This window comes from Ceratosolen solmsi, unplaced genomic scaffold (assembly GCF_000503995.2).
Source record: "Ceratosolen solmsi marchali unplaced genomic scaffold, CerSol_1.0 scaffold6, whole genome shotgun sequence".
In the NCBI taxonomy this organism is placed as follows: domain Eukaryota; kingdom Metazoa; phylum Arthropoda; class Insecta; order Hymenoptera; family Agaonidae; genus Ceratosolen; species Ceratosolen solmsi.
Window position 1 is genome coordinate 562,880 of NW_011948414.1, and position 16,852 is coordinate 579,731.

At 34.5% G+C, this 16,852-nt stretch overlaps 1 protein-coding gene across 3 annotated transcripts in view; it reads left to right on the plus strand.

Annotated features, from left to right (window-relative positions):
* ITP (ion transport peptide) overlaps positions 1–16,852 on the plus strand; it is a 58,727-nt gene that overhangs the window by 32,686 nt on the left and 9,189 nt on the right. The window contains exon 1 of one of the 3 annotated variants that reach the window (XM_011506548.1): positions 541–758. The exons of the other annotated variants lie outside the window; for them this stretch is intronic. The gene's annotated coding sequence lies outside the window, so the exon portion shown is untranslated. Of the gene's footprint in view, positions 1–540; positions 759–16,852 lie in introns of those variants that run through there. 3 annotated transcript variants of the gene reach the window in all.

The window sequence follows — 16,852 nt, forward strand, 5'->3', positions numbered from 1 at the left end:
ATCTCTGTCCCTCTTTAATACACACACATACACGCGCGCGCGCGCACGCACGCACGCACGCACGCACGCACACGCACAAGCAGACATACACGCATACGTGCTCTGGTGTTCTCGCAGAAGCTCGTCTGCCCTACATAACTCGCGGTCTACGTCTACACAGGCGTGCGAGTCGCTCGTGCAGTTGTCGGCGCTGCTTTTTTCTCCTCCTTCTCCTCCTCCTCCTCTTCGTCTCTTTTTTTACATCGCGCCTCCTCGGCGAATCGCGCGCGGCTTTTGTACGCATCGCGCGTCCTCTGCTAGAGAACCGCCGTAACCAGCAGAGCTTTTGCTTCTTGGACGTTGTCTTGGCACGATTAACGCTTTTTCGCCCGACGTAGTCGTTGTCAGCGAGCGTGACTGGGACGCGCGACGCTCCGGGCGATACTCGTAACTGTTTTTTATTCGTTTCGTTCCTCTCTCACTCTCTCTCTCTCTCTCTTTCTCTCTCTCTCTCTGTCTCTCTCTCTCTGTCTCTCTCTCTCTCTGTCTCTCTCACTCTCTCTCTCTCTCTCTCTCTTTCTCTTTCTCTTCTCTCGCTCTCTCTTCTCTTCTCTCTCGTCCCCTCTACCCCTTCCCGGTCCCCCTTCCTAGCCAGTGAAGTGGCGTTGACAGTGCCGAGGTGCATTCAGTGCTTTGGATGTCGAGGTTGTGCAGAAATTTAAGTTACCAAGCATGTTGAGCCGTTCTTGCAGTGCTCGAGCACCGTCGGATTTTACTGGGTATATTTATTATACATTACAAATTTTCTCATCTAACCACTCCAATACGCGCACTTAACTATAATATGGTTTTCCTTTTTTATCAAATGATCATCGTTCGCAAATTTTTTTGGAGGTTAAGGTTTTGCTGTCGCGTCATCGCCGTACCGCTTTCCTATTGTGGCGTCACAATCATACAATTCTCAAATTTCTCTGACCCCTTGGCATTATTGACATAATTTTAAAAAATTTTAACATTCTGTAATCCATTAGACTTCCCTCTAGATACGAGAAATATTACTTCCATTACATTCTAGTATAATTAACGACAATTTAAGGCACGATAATGTGTACATTTTTTCGCATCATCTCGAGTTTACTGACTCCACCACGCCGTATAATTACAAAGATATTTCTACTTGTTTAGATTCCTGCCTAGATTAGACTGACACTCAAGACACAATGTTTCACTGTTCCGTCGCATCGTTACTTAAAATTCAAGCCTGTAATTTGTTGCTCGAAAGTAGTCGGAATACAGTTACGTTCGGCTCTGTGTCCGTTTTGCGTTTTATTCATAACAAAATGAAAGCACATGTTACCTTGAAAGTAACAGCGATTTTTTAACGCGGTCCTCCTCAACCTTTCCCAAAGCTTTGCTAGGAAAAGAGTATTTTCTCAAGTTTCTTCTATCTACTATTCCACCGCCTTCTCCACTGTCTCCTCTACCTCCTCCTCCTGCTCCTCGTCCTCTTCCTACTCCTCGCTAAATTAAAGTTTTTGCCGCCTCCGTAGAGTTACACACTCGAGGCCCGGGGCTCTTCCATAAAACGCAGCTCTCGTTTTATATCTGGCGTGGTAAAAACAGAGACTCCACTGTGCGGGACCGTGAACCCAGCGGCCGCACATATGTGTATACGTGCCTCTAATATACTTAAATGAATGCGCGCGTGTTCCGACGGCTCTTTTTCATCGTCGGGCTCTTCACGTATAAACTCGAAAGCTATGCGGATTAACTCGCGCCCGCGACTTTTCAGATGCACTCGCATATAAGCCGGAGTGAAAGCTTTCTCACTCGCTGGCGTAGTTAGTCTGATTTACTTTCACATAGTAGACGCCTGGAATTCAATGAAAAGCATTACGAGAGGCAAAAACGTGTTTATTCAATGGGGGATTCATGTTTGCAAGCATACACTATTCTTGCTCGATGCAAGAGATGCTTGCCAGCATCGTAAATCCATCATTGGATTTACTCTTTGAATAACGACGTTTGATCTGAAATGAGGAAATTAAATGCAAGATGCTTGTATATATATATATATATATATATATTATAATTGAATTAGATGATATAAGAGAAAAAAGAAGAAGAAAAAAACAACTTAATACATTACTCGTGTATACATTAATCGAGAGAATATGAGGTTTTCGTGTTATGGGATATCGGTCAAGCGATTCGCCAAATACAACTGTTACAACATCTCACGGCAACTTTGATTTTTCTTCCTTTTAATTAAAGCAATTCTAAAGTCTTAGAAAAATGAGGAATATCGTATAACACATAGACTATGTTTTATCGTTGTTTAAACAAGAACAATACATTCTGTGACTCGGCCATTATACGCCATCCTGGAAAAAGTATTTTCTTCTGTATATTTAAGTACTTTTTACTCCATTTTAATTGCTCATCCGTGATATTTACCATAAATATAACTTAATAACTTTAGCTTAACTTTTGAATATTATTGAATATTACTTTGTCAACTTTATTTTTCCAATTTCATTTGCAAGACACGTATGTACGATACACGTCCAAATGGATTTCTACATTCATGTAATAATTTTTCGTACATTAAATGTACCGTCTCGAATACATAATGTAAATTGATAATTATTCAATTTGATGATTAACGTGTCCTACCAGACATTTCATCTACGAAGATTTTAATAAGAAATATTTTTTTAATATATCGCATGGCTCCTCGAAAAATTTCATTTAACACTTTTCATCATTCACCATACCTCTATTTTTCGCAAATTAATATATACATAAAAATATAAATTCATACATTGTCTACTAAATTTATGCTTCGTAAAAGATAAAATTGTAAAATACATAAATCGTATTTATTAAAGAAAATTATAAGGCTATACATAAAATCACTTAATTTTGCATTAAATTTTTTCAAAATTATTACGACCAGAAGATGAAATATTTTTTATAACACGTGGGAGTTAAGGCAAATTGTTAGTTCTATGCCCTCTAATAGACAATTACTAAAATCAAGTCTTCGCTTTATCATAGACAATAAATTGCACATACTTATACAATAGTTAATAAAATATTAATAATCAAAAAATGAGAAAAAATATGGATTTCTACCTATAACTAACTACTTTTCATAAGCATTAACATAAATCAAAATTAAATATTAAATTACGATTCCCAGACTAATTTAACCTCAGAATTTGGTAATTATATATGCCTAAATGCGTATTACATTATATAAGTCGCGCAACTCGGCAGATATAATAGACGTGATTGAGCAGCCAAGATTGTAGCGCCTTATCTACGTAGTACCTTTAAATCTCTCTCGTGTCTTAGATAGACGAGCATAAAGCACCAAAAAGTAACACCAGTGCTTAGCTTTTTCAGATAAAGTGATTAGTTATATAAGATATTGCTCACTGACATTTTCTTTTCAAATTCATAAAGGCTGAAAATTGTAGGTGATATAATCGACCTTCGTATTAAGTAAAATTCCCAATAATTGATAAAGATAATAATTATCATTAGAATGCTTGTCTTGATTATTATATTTTAATGATCAAACATGAGAAACCGTTGTATTTTATTCAGAAAGTAATTGAAGTATCATAAAGTTCCTGTAACTTTCATGTTAAAGAGCGCAAAGTTTGCACATTATTTTACGACGAAAATTCCCGAGTTCCTTTCTTTTGATATATTGATTAGCTTAGGGCACGCATCTATATAGCAAGGAGTTGAGATTTTCTGAAGACGATGATACTCCAATAAGGATAAACTATAAATTTTATTTGAAATGCTTAATCGAAATAATAGTTAGATTTATTTAATACCTAATCGTAGTCTCAGTCACAGTAATAATCAAGGAGCTAACAAACATTCATTATCGATATCACGTCTATACAATTTTCTAATTATTTTTAACTCTAGCACGTAAAAGTTTGCTAGAACGATGGAACAATAGTAAATTAATTTAAATAGTAAATACCAGCTATGCTCAATGCATTTACAGTATCGAAATGAATTTAAAATTCATGAATCCCAGTCTAGAATGCGAAAAATCAGAAGAAGAAAAAAACGAAAACATTCGCGTCATACACATAGCCCATTCTTCTACGGATAATAATTACGACGACGACAACGACGACGACAACGACGACGACGACGACGACAACGACGATGGTGACGACGACGACGACGACAACGACGATGGTGACGACGACGACGATGGTGACGACGACGACGACGACGACGACGACGACGACGACGACGGAGACGGCATTCGTGAAAGAATGCTCAACAGGTGTGCCACTGTCACTGTCTCCATTGTAAATTTGCATTAGCGTACAGGCTCGTTAGCCTTGAATAGCGCAAGTCGTTTCCATTCATCACCCATTGCTATCAATGCGACATGGATTATGCGCAAAAGAAGAGGAAAAAGTAATAATTTCATAAGATTTAAAAAAGGATCATCAATATTTTATAACGCGTTTTCCAATTCATACGATGAGGAGTCGATAACTTATCTCTATGTAGGCTATATAGATGAGGGAATAATATCCGTGAATAGAGAAAAACTGTTGGAGCCAAATTTTTCTTCGCGAGAGTTGATAGAGTAGCTCTTTAGAATCACATATTAATAGAAAGAAATCGCAATCATCGAATACTTTTAAATGCTCGGCAAACGGTAGCCGCAAACAGCTTCGAGAGACAAGCGCGTAACATCGAAGCAAGTTCATCACATCATGATTGGTGATATGAAAAATCGTATATCTTCTTCATCCCCCTAAAAGCAATCCCGGTCTACCTCCGCGACACCTCATACTCGTGCCGCTTCGACATCCTGTGCGATTTGTAAAATTGCGTCACGCCCACGCACGACTTCCGTCGCTCGCACAACGCACTTTCCTCGTAAAGAGAAAAAAGCCGACCACAAAACTCCTCGTGTCATAACCCACAGAGGCGTGTGAGAGGACGTTGAACGCGAGCCCCCTGCGCGCGCGCGCGCATGCGCGTATGCTGCCAGCGAGGAACCGTGTCGCGTGGCGAGTCATTAGCCGCCTTCGCCCGGTCGCTGACTAATCGGCGAAAATGGTCTGGCCGCCGTACACGCAAGTCAAATCAGCGGATGGGCAATCGGCCAACGATCGTTGAGAAAATTGATCCTTTACCAACCTGACCGAAACATGGACTACTTCGTCGAGTGAATTCAGCTTTGTTTAATTGAAATACTCGGATGGTTTTGTGAGTCAGGGTAAGTGCGCTTATCGAGAAATTGACAATGGAATTGAAAATAGAACGGACTAAAAGTGTGGGAAATCGGGATTGATCAGTCAATCGCAAATAACTCAAATTTCTATGTGCGGGGATGCGAGGCTTCACATTTCCTCTAATTTCCGGGATATAGGAGTGCCACAACGAGAAGACATCGGGCACCTCCGGATTTTAAGTTGTCTTTAACGCTTGAAAAATTCTGAACAATTAATTTACCTATTTTTTGAAAAGTGGATAATAATTATTTCTTCGATTTAACCTGAATTCTGCGAAAAACGATAAGACGACTGTGTGAGAAAAGCAAAGTATCGCCAAGCATTAAGATATATGGATTGTACATTCAAGTTGGATAAAATTTTCAAATATTTTAGAAACTCATTTTGCAAATGTTTGTGATGTCTATAGACATTCTTACAAGATTACTTAATTCGACGGGTTTTGTTATACTTTATTAAACATTTATCTTTTAATTGTATTACCCTCAAATTGATAGTAAATTCTTTTAAATTTGAGAGATTTTTTTTTTAATTTTATTTATTTATTTATTTTTTTAAATAGATACTATGCACAATTTCTAATATATTTCATGAATAATAAGTAATTAAGAGTAATTAGCATGAAAATTAATATTAGTATGTCATTAGTAATATAGAGAATTTAAATATTTTCTTACCCTAATTTAATAGTCTTCTATAAAACAAAAGAACTGAATTCATATTTTGAATATAAATATTGGTGATAACTAGAAATAAGTAAACTTTGCATTCGTTCCGTTAGCTGGAAATAAAATTATATTTTGATGATCGAGCGGTTAAAAAAATTAATTTTCAATATGTTATTATGGTTTATCTCAGTAATTAACTAATGGATTTACATTAACAAAAAAAGATAAAATCATTTTTGTTCATTAATGATTAAGTTCATTAATTATTTGTAATGTTAAATGTTGAATGATGTATATTGAAAAATATTGTAAAATTAAATATATATTTCACTTGTAATTTTTGATGTTTTTTATAGAATACATTTTACGAACTCTAATTGCATTTTATTTCGAAAAAAATGAGAATGGCCGCTTTCTCATGAAAATTATTCAAAACGGTAATATTAATTATGTTCGATGATACTCTTCATTGAAATGCACTTTGCTCACTGAAAATTTATTTTTCATATTATCGCTATTATTATTATTATTATTATTATTATTATTATTATTATTATTATTATTATTGTTATTGTTATTGTTATTGTTATTGTTGTTGTTGTTGTTGCTGTTGTTGTTGTTTATTTATTTATTTCACGTATGTGCATGTTTATGTTCTTCAATAGTTAATACTTCTTATTAAAATTGTGTTTACTTAATAAAATTCAAAGTGATTTTTCTTATCTATATATTTAAAAGTTATATTTTTACCGAAAGTTTAATTTATCTACTATTTCTTTTGATTACGTCAGTGTCTATAAATTATGAATCAGTGAATTTTTCTAATTTGAGTTTAGATTGTAACTCGAATAGTATATATATGGTTGATAGATGATTATATGGATAGATGCTATCGACCGATTTTTGATGGTTATATATAGATGTTTGACATTAGATTATTCATCAGTTAATTTTTTTTCTATTTTATATCTTAGTCATGATTTCTCCGAAGCGATTTATGACATATTTACAATATATTTTACTTAAATTTGAGAGCGCAACAAGGAAACTATTATAAATGATTTTCTGCTTTTCATGTATTACAAATTTTTCAACATTTTTTTTTTTTTTTTTTACGTAAAAATATTATGGCAATTAATAATCGAACCCAAAATTCATAATCTTGCAATTATTTAAACATACCATTAAAACGATATAAATGAACAAATATTGATGAGATTATTGAATAAAGATATAAGATTTAGCTTATGTATGAAAACTATTTTTATACTTAATTATTAGCATAATATGAAATAATTTTTAATTATTATCAATTCATAATCGTTAATTGGCATGAAATCACTTCCCTCAGTCATTATCCTCGTGAATTTTCATTAATATTGGCAATTAGTTCACTAATAAATTAATTACATAATTTATTTAATTTAAAAATTAATGCCATTCGCATCATTTAAAAATTTTTTCCGATCATTCTAATAAAAGAATGAATATTTTATCTAGCAAACGATGGCGGATCTTTTTTGTTACATACTTTTTACAAAACTTAGATAAAGTAATTTCTCTTTTACTTGCCGATACGAGTACATAACATTTCTCGATAAGCGCGCAATGAAAATTTATAAAATGGAAATTCTGACGATTAAAATGCAAAATTAGCAGTGTATTATTTACTTGTTAAAATAATGTCACAACATACGTAAATCAGCGTCATAGCTAGAATGTAGAATTTCCTCGCATAAAGACTCCATCAGGCTAATGGAAAAGAAATTAAGAATACACACGGTAACGCGCGCGCTGGGACACACGAACAAGAACTGACACATGCATAAGGACGTCGTAACCACCGTTCGGAAAGACGCCAACCTCAGTAATGTTATCTCCGCGCGTCAATGTGCAGCTGTAACATGTGCCGAGAAAGATAACAATCCAAAGTGCGAAGTGAGAGCAGGAACGCAGGTAAAGAGAGAGAGAGCGATCACTACTTCAGGTAAACATTAATATCCTTTGTTGGAGCCCCATTTTTACACACGCACGCACACCGTGCATCACAATGCATAAATCCGTGCACGCACAATCGAGCCAAGAGCGAATTCTCTTAAAATAGCCGCGAAATATTCGGAATAAACTTTACTATTCATCTGTGAAAGATTTGCGACAACTCGATTATTAACTCGGTTATTCGTATCCTTGGCATAACCATATGGATCCACGGGTCAGCTCATATGGACGCGTTACTCATTTTCTCCCATCTTCATGAACGTCGAATATATAGGAATAAGATTATTTGACGCGCTCCTGTGTATCGTCCTGATGATACATTGAAGAGCCTTCGTCGCATGACCTCAATAAATAAAATAAGTGGCTGCAATAATTCTATGCTGCGGTACTTTCTCACATGTAATATGGGCTAAACCCGCCCGTATCACGAAATTCAACCACGCAAATGAATTTATGAATAACAATTTGTCCTTAAATTGTCCTTGATTGCGTCGGGATAAAAAGATACCCGAGAATTCAGCCGTATTAAATAAAGTATTATAAAAAAATATCTTTAAGTAGGGCTTCTTTAAGTGAAGATATTTATTATACGATCAAATTACATTTGCTACTTTGTAGGAATACTTTCGTGCGAAATATCATAACATTTATTGCCGTACCATGTTATTGATACTATTGGTTTTTTTTTTTTTTTTTTTTTTTTTTATAAAACTGTATTTTGTTTTCTACCTACATATACGTATTTTAATGCTATATTGATTTAATTTTTAAACGTACAGTAATGATTTTCTTGTTGTAGGAGTCGTCATTATAATTGACAATGTTATAATCTTACAATCAATGATAATAAAATATGTTTCTATTATGCAAAAATCATCGATGAATTGGGTTTATTTATAAATTGAGAGGTCAATGTTGCATCATTACAGATATGTACTGAAATTCAGGGCTATAGTGGATTTTCCTGCAATTAATTCAATTAATTAATTATCTAAATTCCACATCTAAAAGATTCCATTTAAAATCGGTGAGAATATAATAACTACGTTCGATAATGATCGTTAAACATTGTATTTAATATGTAAATTTAGTTGGAAAAACGAATAATATCTAGTTTTTGATATTTCTGTAATTTACTGCCTGCATTTACTCGCGATAAATTTTCTATTTAAATACCATAAAGTATATAATTAGCTCCAACAAATACATTTATCATTTTAGCGCGTATTTTAATCATCAGTAATTGAGTAATTTATTTACTTAATACTTAATAAATAAGCAAAATAAATCAAGTGGCTGCAACATATAAGTATTTCGAAGGCTGTCATATCGGATTCGCAACCGCAGTGGCAAAAAATCATCTACAGATGATACGAATTTCAATAGTAAAAATGTTCGTCGAGTAAAATTGATTAAACAGTTGTATTTATGCCAACTCGACGTTGGCTTGACTTTCGGCTAATGAGAGCCTGACAAAAAACATTTAATCAGGCCGCGATTAATCGAGGCGCCGGTTGAAAGAGGAAGAACTTAACTCAAAAAGAATGATTAAAATAAGTGAATCGGGACGAAAATGAAAATATTAATTGCTCGACGTGAATTGTTTAGCATTTAATAAAGTAAACGCGCGCTCTAATGGACGTGTCCGATCTTATATAATTACCGTCACCCATTGACGTCATTTGGCTTCTTTTCTATTTGCGTTGCGGTTTCTTCTCCCTCTCTTTCTTACTCTCGCGACGACATATTTTTATTTTTTTTTCTCCTTTCGACTTGCGCCTCAGCTAGACTTTTTTCCGCTTTACACATTTTCCGCCCGTCTGTTTACCAACTACAAGAGCAGCGGCACCTCAAAATCTCGAACGAAACGTGACTGCGACTTCCGCTAGTCAACATTTTGCATTGCCGTTGTCTGTCTCGCTCTCGGCTTTGACCTTTGGAGCTCACTTTTGAATACCAAGATCCAATACGTACGTATTATGCGAACAATATTGAGATTACATGAACGAAATAATCATCATCGCAGTGCTTAATAGCGTTATTATAAAGTTACGCATTTTATAAATATTATGAAAGCGTACAATTTTATAATAACGATATTACGTTTTGTGTGTGTAAGAGCGCGCGCGCGTTTATAGAAAGTAATATTTATCAGATTAATGAAGTTTATAATAAATCAACTTAAATTAAAGATAATATAATTAAATTAAATAACACAGTTGCATGACCGTATGCAAATTGTATAATAAAAAAATAATATACGATAATAAAAGATATGTAATTCATCCGTTTCTGTTACTGCGACCGGCATGAAAATTACCTTAAAAATTATTGGCATATTTAAAGGCAAAATATGTATATATGTACAGGCAATAAAATTTAATTGTTAACATATAAGGATCAACAACAAAATATTACAGTTAAAATTCATTGCTCTCTGCGTTAAAGATTTTGCGAATGATGCTTATTATAATTCTGAGGAATTTTCTTGGATTTTATGTCAACGGCTTAAGATGTTTTCTCAACCAGTTTTATATGCATTAATTATTATAGTAATCTACAATAAATTTAATGCATATCGTGCCATAAATCGACAGTATAAAATCAAATAGATAATTATCGTAAAATAAGAAAGTAATGGGACAATGTTTATAAATGTAAATACAAAATCGTCGTAACGTATGTTTTCAATTTTTTTCCAATCTTCATTTCTCGACGTTACCATATTACATTGTCATTTATTGATTCGGTGCAACAAGCCTGTATACATTTATACGTGGATCAATAAATAAACGGTATTCTTGATAGAACCGCGTTGACAAAAGAAAAAATTCGTTAACTTATCAACAATTCTCAATGCGAGTATTATTACATCAATGATAAATAATCTAATAATTAATGCATTTTCGGACTATTCACACATTGTTACCTAAAATTAGAGCTGATTCGATCGTCTTGCATTGCTCAATTACATTTTGTATATCGACATAAAATACTTTTCGTTCAATAATAATCTTTTATTTATGATTGTCATCGACGTTTTATCTTTATACTTTGGATATAATCGTTATAATCTAATAAAATAATTGCAATCTAAACCGTCATCGTTCTGAAAAATTAATAATTGCGCTCTTTAGATCGGTATATGATTCAATCTCCAAGTATTAATTAGTATTTATTTAAATATCCGCGAGCACGTGCATTTATTTCGAACAACTATATTGTTAATGTAAATTCACTTTTAAAAACAAAAGTATTGTCAATTGAAAACGAATATTATGTTAATTATAATTTTTCAAATATAATTTTTTCATTTGGAAATAGGCTATTCTGTGTATGTAATATTTTATTTCTATATAATATTGTCATTGTCAATTTAACATAATTATCAATTGGTTATTTCATTTAACATTTCTAATATCACATTACTTTATTGCAACTAAATCAAAATCTATTTATTGACTAGAAAAATTTATTTTTTACATTATTTATAAGAATTTATATTCAAATAACTATAACCACAAAAAATTTCACAATAACTATAACCAATGACCACAAGTCATGCTGATGTATAGTTATTATTTTTTAAATAATTTCCATTTCCTATAAAGAAAAACTGCTTTAACATCAATAAAATCTCTTGCAAAAGGAGAAAGCTGTGCAATTTATTTATATATATATATATATATTTTTTTTTAATGTTATTTTATAATCAAGAAAAATTCTAATAATGTGTCTATAATAGGGAAACTAGTGTCATTATCCTTTCCAAATCATAAAATCTCATTAAATATGAAAATTTCCTTGAGTGAGAGAGAGAGAGAGAGAGAGAGAGAGAGAGAGAAACCATTAGCCACTTGAATGTTAAGGTTGTACGCCATCGCGGGTGTTGCGCAACCCTTCAGCCGCCATTCACTAATTTATTGTGAAACTGATAGACGCATTTTAATTAATATTTCATTCGTAGATACGGCCTTTTAACGTACGAGTGCACGAAAAATGAAACTTAGTAAGGTTGAATGGGATACCGACTCTCGCGACTAACTCTGTTTATTAATCACACATGTTTGGAGAGGCAAAGAAAATGTTGTACAAGAATAGCCCGGGCTACCTGTTACATGCATACTTACATATACATTCGTTACTAATCCACGTATGTATGGATCATGAAACCTTGTGATTTTCTTCAAATAAGTGCTAGATCGTGGGAAGAAACTCAAACTACATTAGACTTCTTATTGTAGTCGCTTCTACACAAACTGACAACACGTGTAAATCATCGGCTGAACAATGTTAATTTATCAATATTTTTCCATACATTTGTAGAAATGCAGCTTGGCTCAATATGAATCATTTTACTGAATTTTTCGTCCGTACTACGTAATAAAATTTGTAAAAAAAAAAAAAAAAAAAAAAAAAAAAAAAATTTTTGTATACATCACATAAAGCAAATTGATTTTAAAATAATTAAATGTAATTATGTGCAAGCCATATAAGTGGATATTTAAGAAATGAAAATATTAAATATAACTAAAAAGTCCGTTGCAATTTAATAATTAATCAAAATGTTTTATCTGTTAGAATTGTGAATAATAATCATAGTCGATAAGCTTTCGATATAACTATGAGGTTCGGCAACAAAATAAATACTAATGCAAAAGCAATAAATATTAATACAAACACAATTTTCATTGTTTTGTTCATAATTTAAGAAATTTAACATATTTTAATACTATCGATTCCAAATCGCAACTTAGAATTATAAGTTTATAATTAGTCATACAATGATGATATTTAAAATCGAAGACGCGAATTAAGTTTGGGATTTCCTGTCATGAATAATGTATTCAGTTTAAGTATATTTAAAAATAAACTTTTTTTTAAGCATACGATTTATACTATTTTTTCATACTTCAATGTAAATACTATTTTCTCGTCCACAATAATAGACATGATATAAGTGTACTTTTTGTAATTTTTGTGTAAATTAAATTTTTTATTTTATGAACAAATGTATTAAAAGAAACGACATTTGCGTTTAGCATGAAGTGCATCAGCAAACAATCGATATTTTATATCATAAATAAACATAAACTATAAAATTCATTTAGAATAGTGTTTATAAGTAGTGGCATTTTTATTTAAAATGCTAATGACATATATTTACTTAAACAAAAATTAATTTTACTATTATTCAGATCAAAGATAAGAAGTAACAAGTAATTAAAATTTTCAGTAAATATCAGTACGTATGAGCCCTGTTTTTTCTTGTTCCGCACTCTCCTGACCATTAGATTTATTTATTCCATTCTGCTTTATCTTCATGCATAAAACTTTTTATTCGCTTCCTCATTGCTGTTGACGGGAACTGGGCACCTAATTATAAGAGTTCACCCACCCTTTCGTTTTTTTTTTATTTTTTTTTTTATAGTTCTTCTCACTCTTTAACCTCTACATTTTTATTAAGCTTTTTTCATTGTGGATATGGTGTTGAGGTACTCTCTCTCTCTCTCTCTCTTTCTCTCTCGCTCCTCTCACTCGGGTAATTGTAATAACGGTCTGAAGACAGCATTGTCAATTTGTGTAAATAATAAGATGAGATTTTGTTTAAAATTGGTCGAAATTTGTAACCAATCATTTTCGAGTCCTGCATTTGCCCAAAAAATAAAGAGAATTGCTAGTAAATGTGTACATAATTATTCCAAGTAAGATATAAATTGGAAAAGGGGTCAAATCGTATATTATGGAATAACTGTGGATGAGAATGCTTATTTGTAATATGCATATAACTTTATATCAATCTAATAAGTATATTTTTGTATAAATAAGTCGTAAACCGTAATATAATCATAACAGAGTAAATTATGATTTTTCCCGGATTACTATACTTATTATAAATCGAAATGAACTGTGTTTTTTTACTAATTAAATAACGTGATGTATCTTACATCTGTCAATGACTCTCTGAGTCTCTCTCTCTCTCTCTCTCTCTCTCTCTCTCTGTATCTATCTCTTTGTCTCTTTGTCTCTCATAATTTCTCTTTCTTATTCGTCAAGGTACAATTAGCCGGCTGATAGTGCACAAGCTACGTGTTTCGCGCCATAACCAAATAACAAGTAATGGAGGATAGGTAACCCCAGGCGTTTCTTACTTATTAATGAGAGATCCAATTAACAACAGACTCGTAATAGTCCGTTAAAATTTGCGAAGCGATCATGCACGGCTTCGCCTGCCACTTTCTTGGGCCGCATGCGTCCGCGAGCCCTCCCCACCTTCAACATTTTTTTCATTTATCTACCCCTACCAACCGCCCATCACCTCACTCCATCTTTGTCGAGCAGTCAGGCGACTCCTTCTCACGATTGAGTCATCCGTCCGGTTGGCGAAGGACCACCTGGCGAGTAAGTACAGAGATATCCATCTCTGACGATTATACACACTGCCGCTCTCCTTCTTCTTCCGACTCTTATCTCCTCCACCCTCTTAATCTCTTTGTCCTCGAGACTATATATAGTCAGAGCCAATAATTACCACGTACTTTTAGTTGCAAGTAACTCGAAAAGGAAGGTATACTGATATCGTTAATTAATTGTCTTCTTTCGTCCTTTTCCTCCCTCCTTTACCGTCGCCCTTCCAGCGTTTCGTCTCCTTTTATTCCCATTATAGCACTCGAGTTTAGGATGGATGCTGGCGTCGTGCTCGCTCTTTGCTCTGAAGTATGACGAATGAACATGAAAATCTACCAATCTCGCATACATTGATTAATTACATTTTTTGCCCGTGTGAACACGAGCGACACATGTTATTAAAGATATCGAGCTTTACGATGAGAGACATAGCGAACGTAGGCCTTGTAACATTTGGTTCGGTAATTGTCGGCAATTGTTGTTGAACCATATTATCCAAACCTTTCGTATTAAATGCTACAATGTAAGCAATGATAATTTTAAAATTATACTTAAAATAACACTAATTTCCGTAGCGGTACGGATTATCCTGGAAATATGACTATAAATAGTGAGCAAGTCACATTCAGTAATGCATGGTAGTTGATAAGGAGCCTATTCAAGTTATATTTTTGTATAATATTCAAGAAAATTATTCGAGCAATTTATTCATAAAATTATAAAATGACACGAGGTGATCAATCCAATCGCACTTGGGTGCCACGTAAAAAGTAGCTATCCCCATTACCAAATCCATTGCTCAAAATTACCGACGCGAAAAGACCAGCTTCAAGTATTATATATATATATATATATATATATAATAAAACACGCGCGCGCGCGCGCACACACACGCACGCACAAAAGAGAATTGCGTGTTACAGGCTTGTTTAAATGTTCGTATCTTGTCGACATTGCATGACTGATAATTATCAATTTAACCAAGTTCGATATTTATTTTATCGACGATAAGGTGTCGACTCTCCGTTGAACGTTCGACGACTCTTCACGGCTGACTTTGCCCGAACGGACGGACGCCTTTTACTTCTCACGCGGATGAAAAAGACAGTCCTTATCGTATAGCCACTTTTATCCCGCGAGATAAAATCCTATCAATGACACTTTTTCCAACAGCATTTTTCTCACCGTCGCTCAACGTCTTAGATTCGTAATTATCGTCGACATTAACACGAGATGTTACATTTTTATTTATTAATATTTTTATTTGTTTATTTATTTATTTATTTATTTATTTAATTACAGTTAATATGGTAAATATTTTTGCTTATCGACTTTAAGCAGCGATCGTGCAGGCTCCTCTCATTATCCATATTAATATAATAAACTAACTCCAATAGTAAATAATAAATGACAGTATGTAAATATTTGGTATTAGTGGTAAATTTAGATTTAACCTATCCGTATTATTCAATACATTCGATCGTATATATACATGGAATTGCAAAGCGTGGGAATAACTTTCCCTAAAGAAACGATGCTTCGATACAACGAAGATAATAAATCCATTCAACGATAAACCTCTACCATCGATCATCGATCGATTCAACGTCGAAAAATCCGCCAAACCCGCGCGATTGTAGGACAGAGGATTGATTAAAGAGGTGGCCAACAGCCAAGTGAAAGATAAGCGAAATTCGAAGCAATAACCAAGTTAAATACCATCGTAAGCCGTATTATGCGCGCAATAAAAGTTTCAGACTTCACACACTGTTGTAGCCAAAACAGAAGGCAACGGTGGTAAGCGCGCGTCAACATAAAACCGCAGACCAGCGTTTTAGCGCGCCCATGACGTCGCGCAATGCCGTTCTATATTTAGTCACGTGCGAGCAAAAGAGAGAGTGTGTGAGAGAGAGAGAGAGAGAGAGAGAGAGAGAGAGCAATTATAATTCGTTAACGCAGTCTCTCTCTTCATCCCGCCGATAAAAGGGTTGCCATGGATGTCGCCGTCAGCTCAAGCCCATCGACATTTCACGAGATTCGACTCCAAATGGATTCCTCCGCGGCTACCGAGTGATTAACGAGGGTGCGACACGAGCTTTCCCGACGCGTCCCTCGCGCTCACACCCCAAGGAGCCTCGCGTATCGTAGTGAAGCGATCGGTTCCGCTTTCTGGGAAAGTCTCTCGGGCGCGTGGCTTTTTCTGCCTTGGTGAGGAGATTTGCAGATTGCGCACCTGTGCTCGCACGCGGAGAAAAGACCTCACCTGTTGCAAGAGTAGCCGAGCAACCGGTCCCCGGCTTTTTCTTTATGCGCTCTCCCATGTCGCCCTTCCCTCCTTGCGGCCTTCGCACGCGCCTGTGTGCGCGCCTTTATTCAAGCGAGTGTAGATGAAAGCGCGTGATCCTCTTTCGCTCGCCGTTCCTTTTTATGTCGTTAAAGACTGGCTCTCCGCGTGCCATTTTCGCCATTATACCACACGAGCTTCGGGCACCCCCCCCCCCCCCCCCG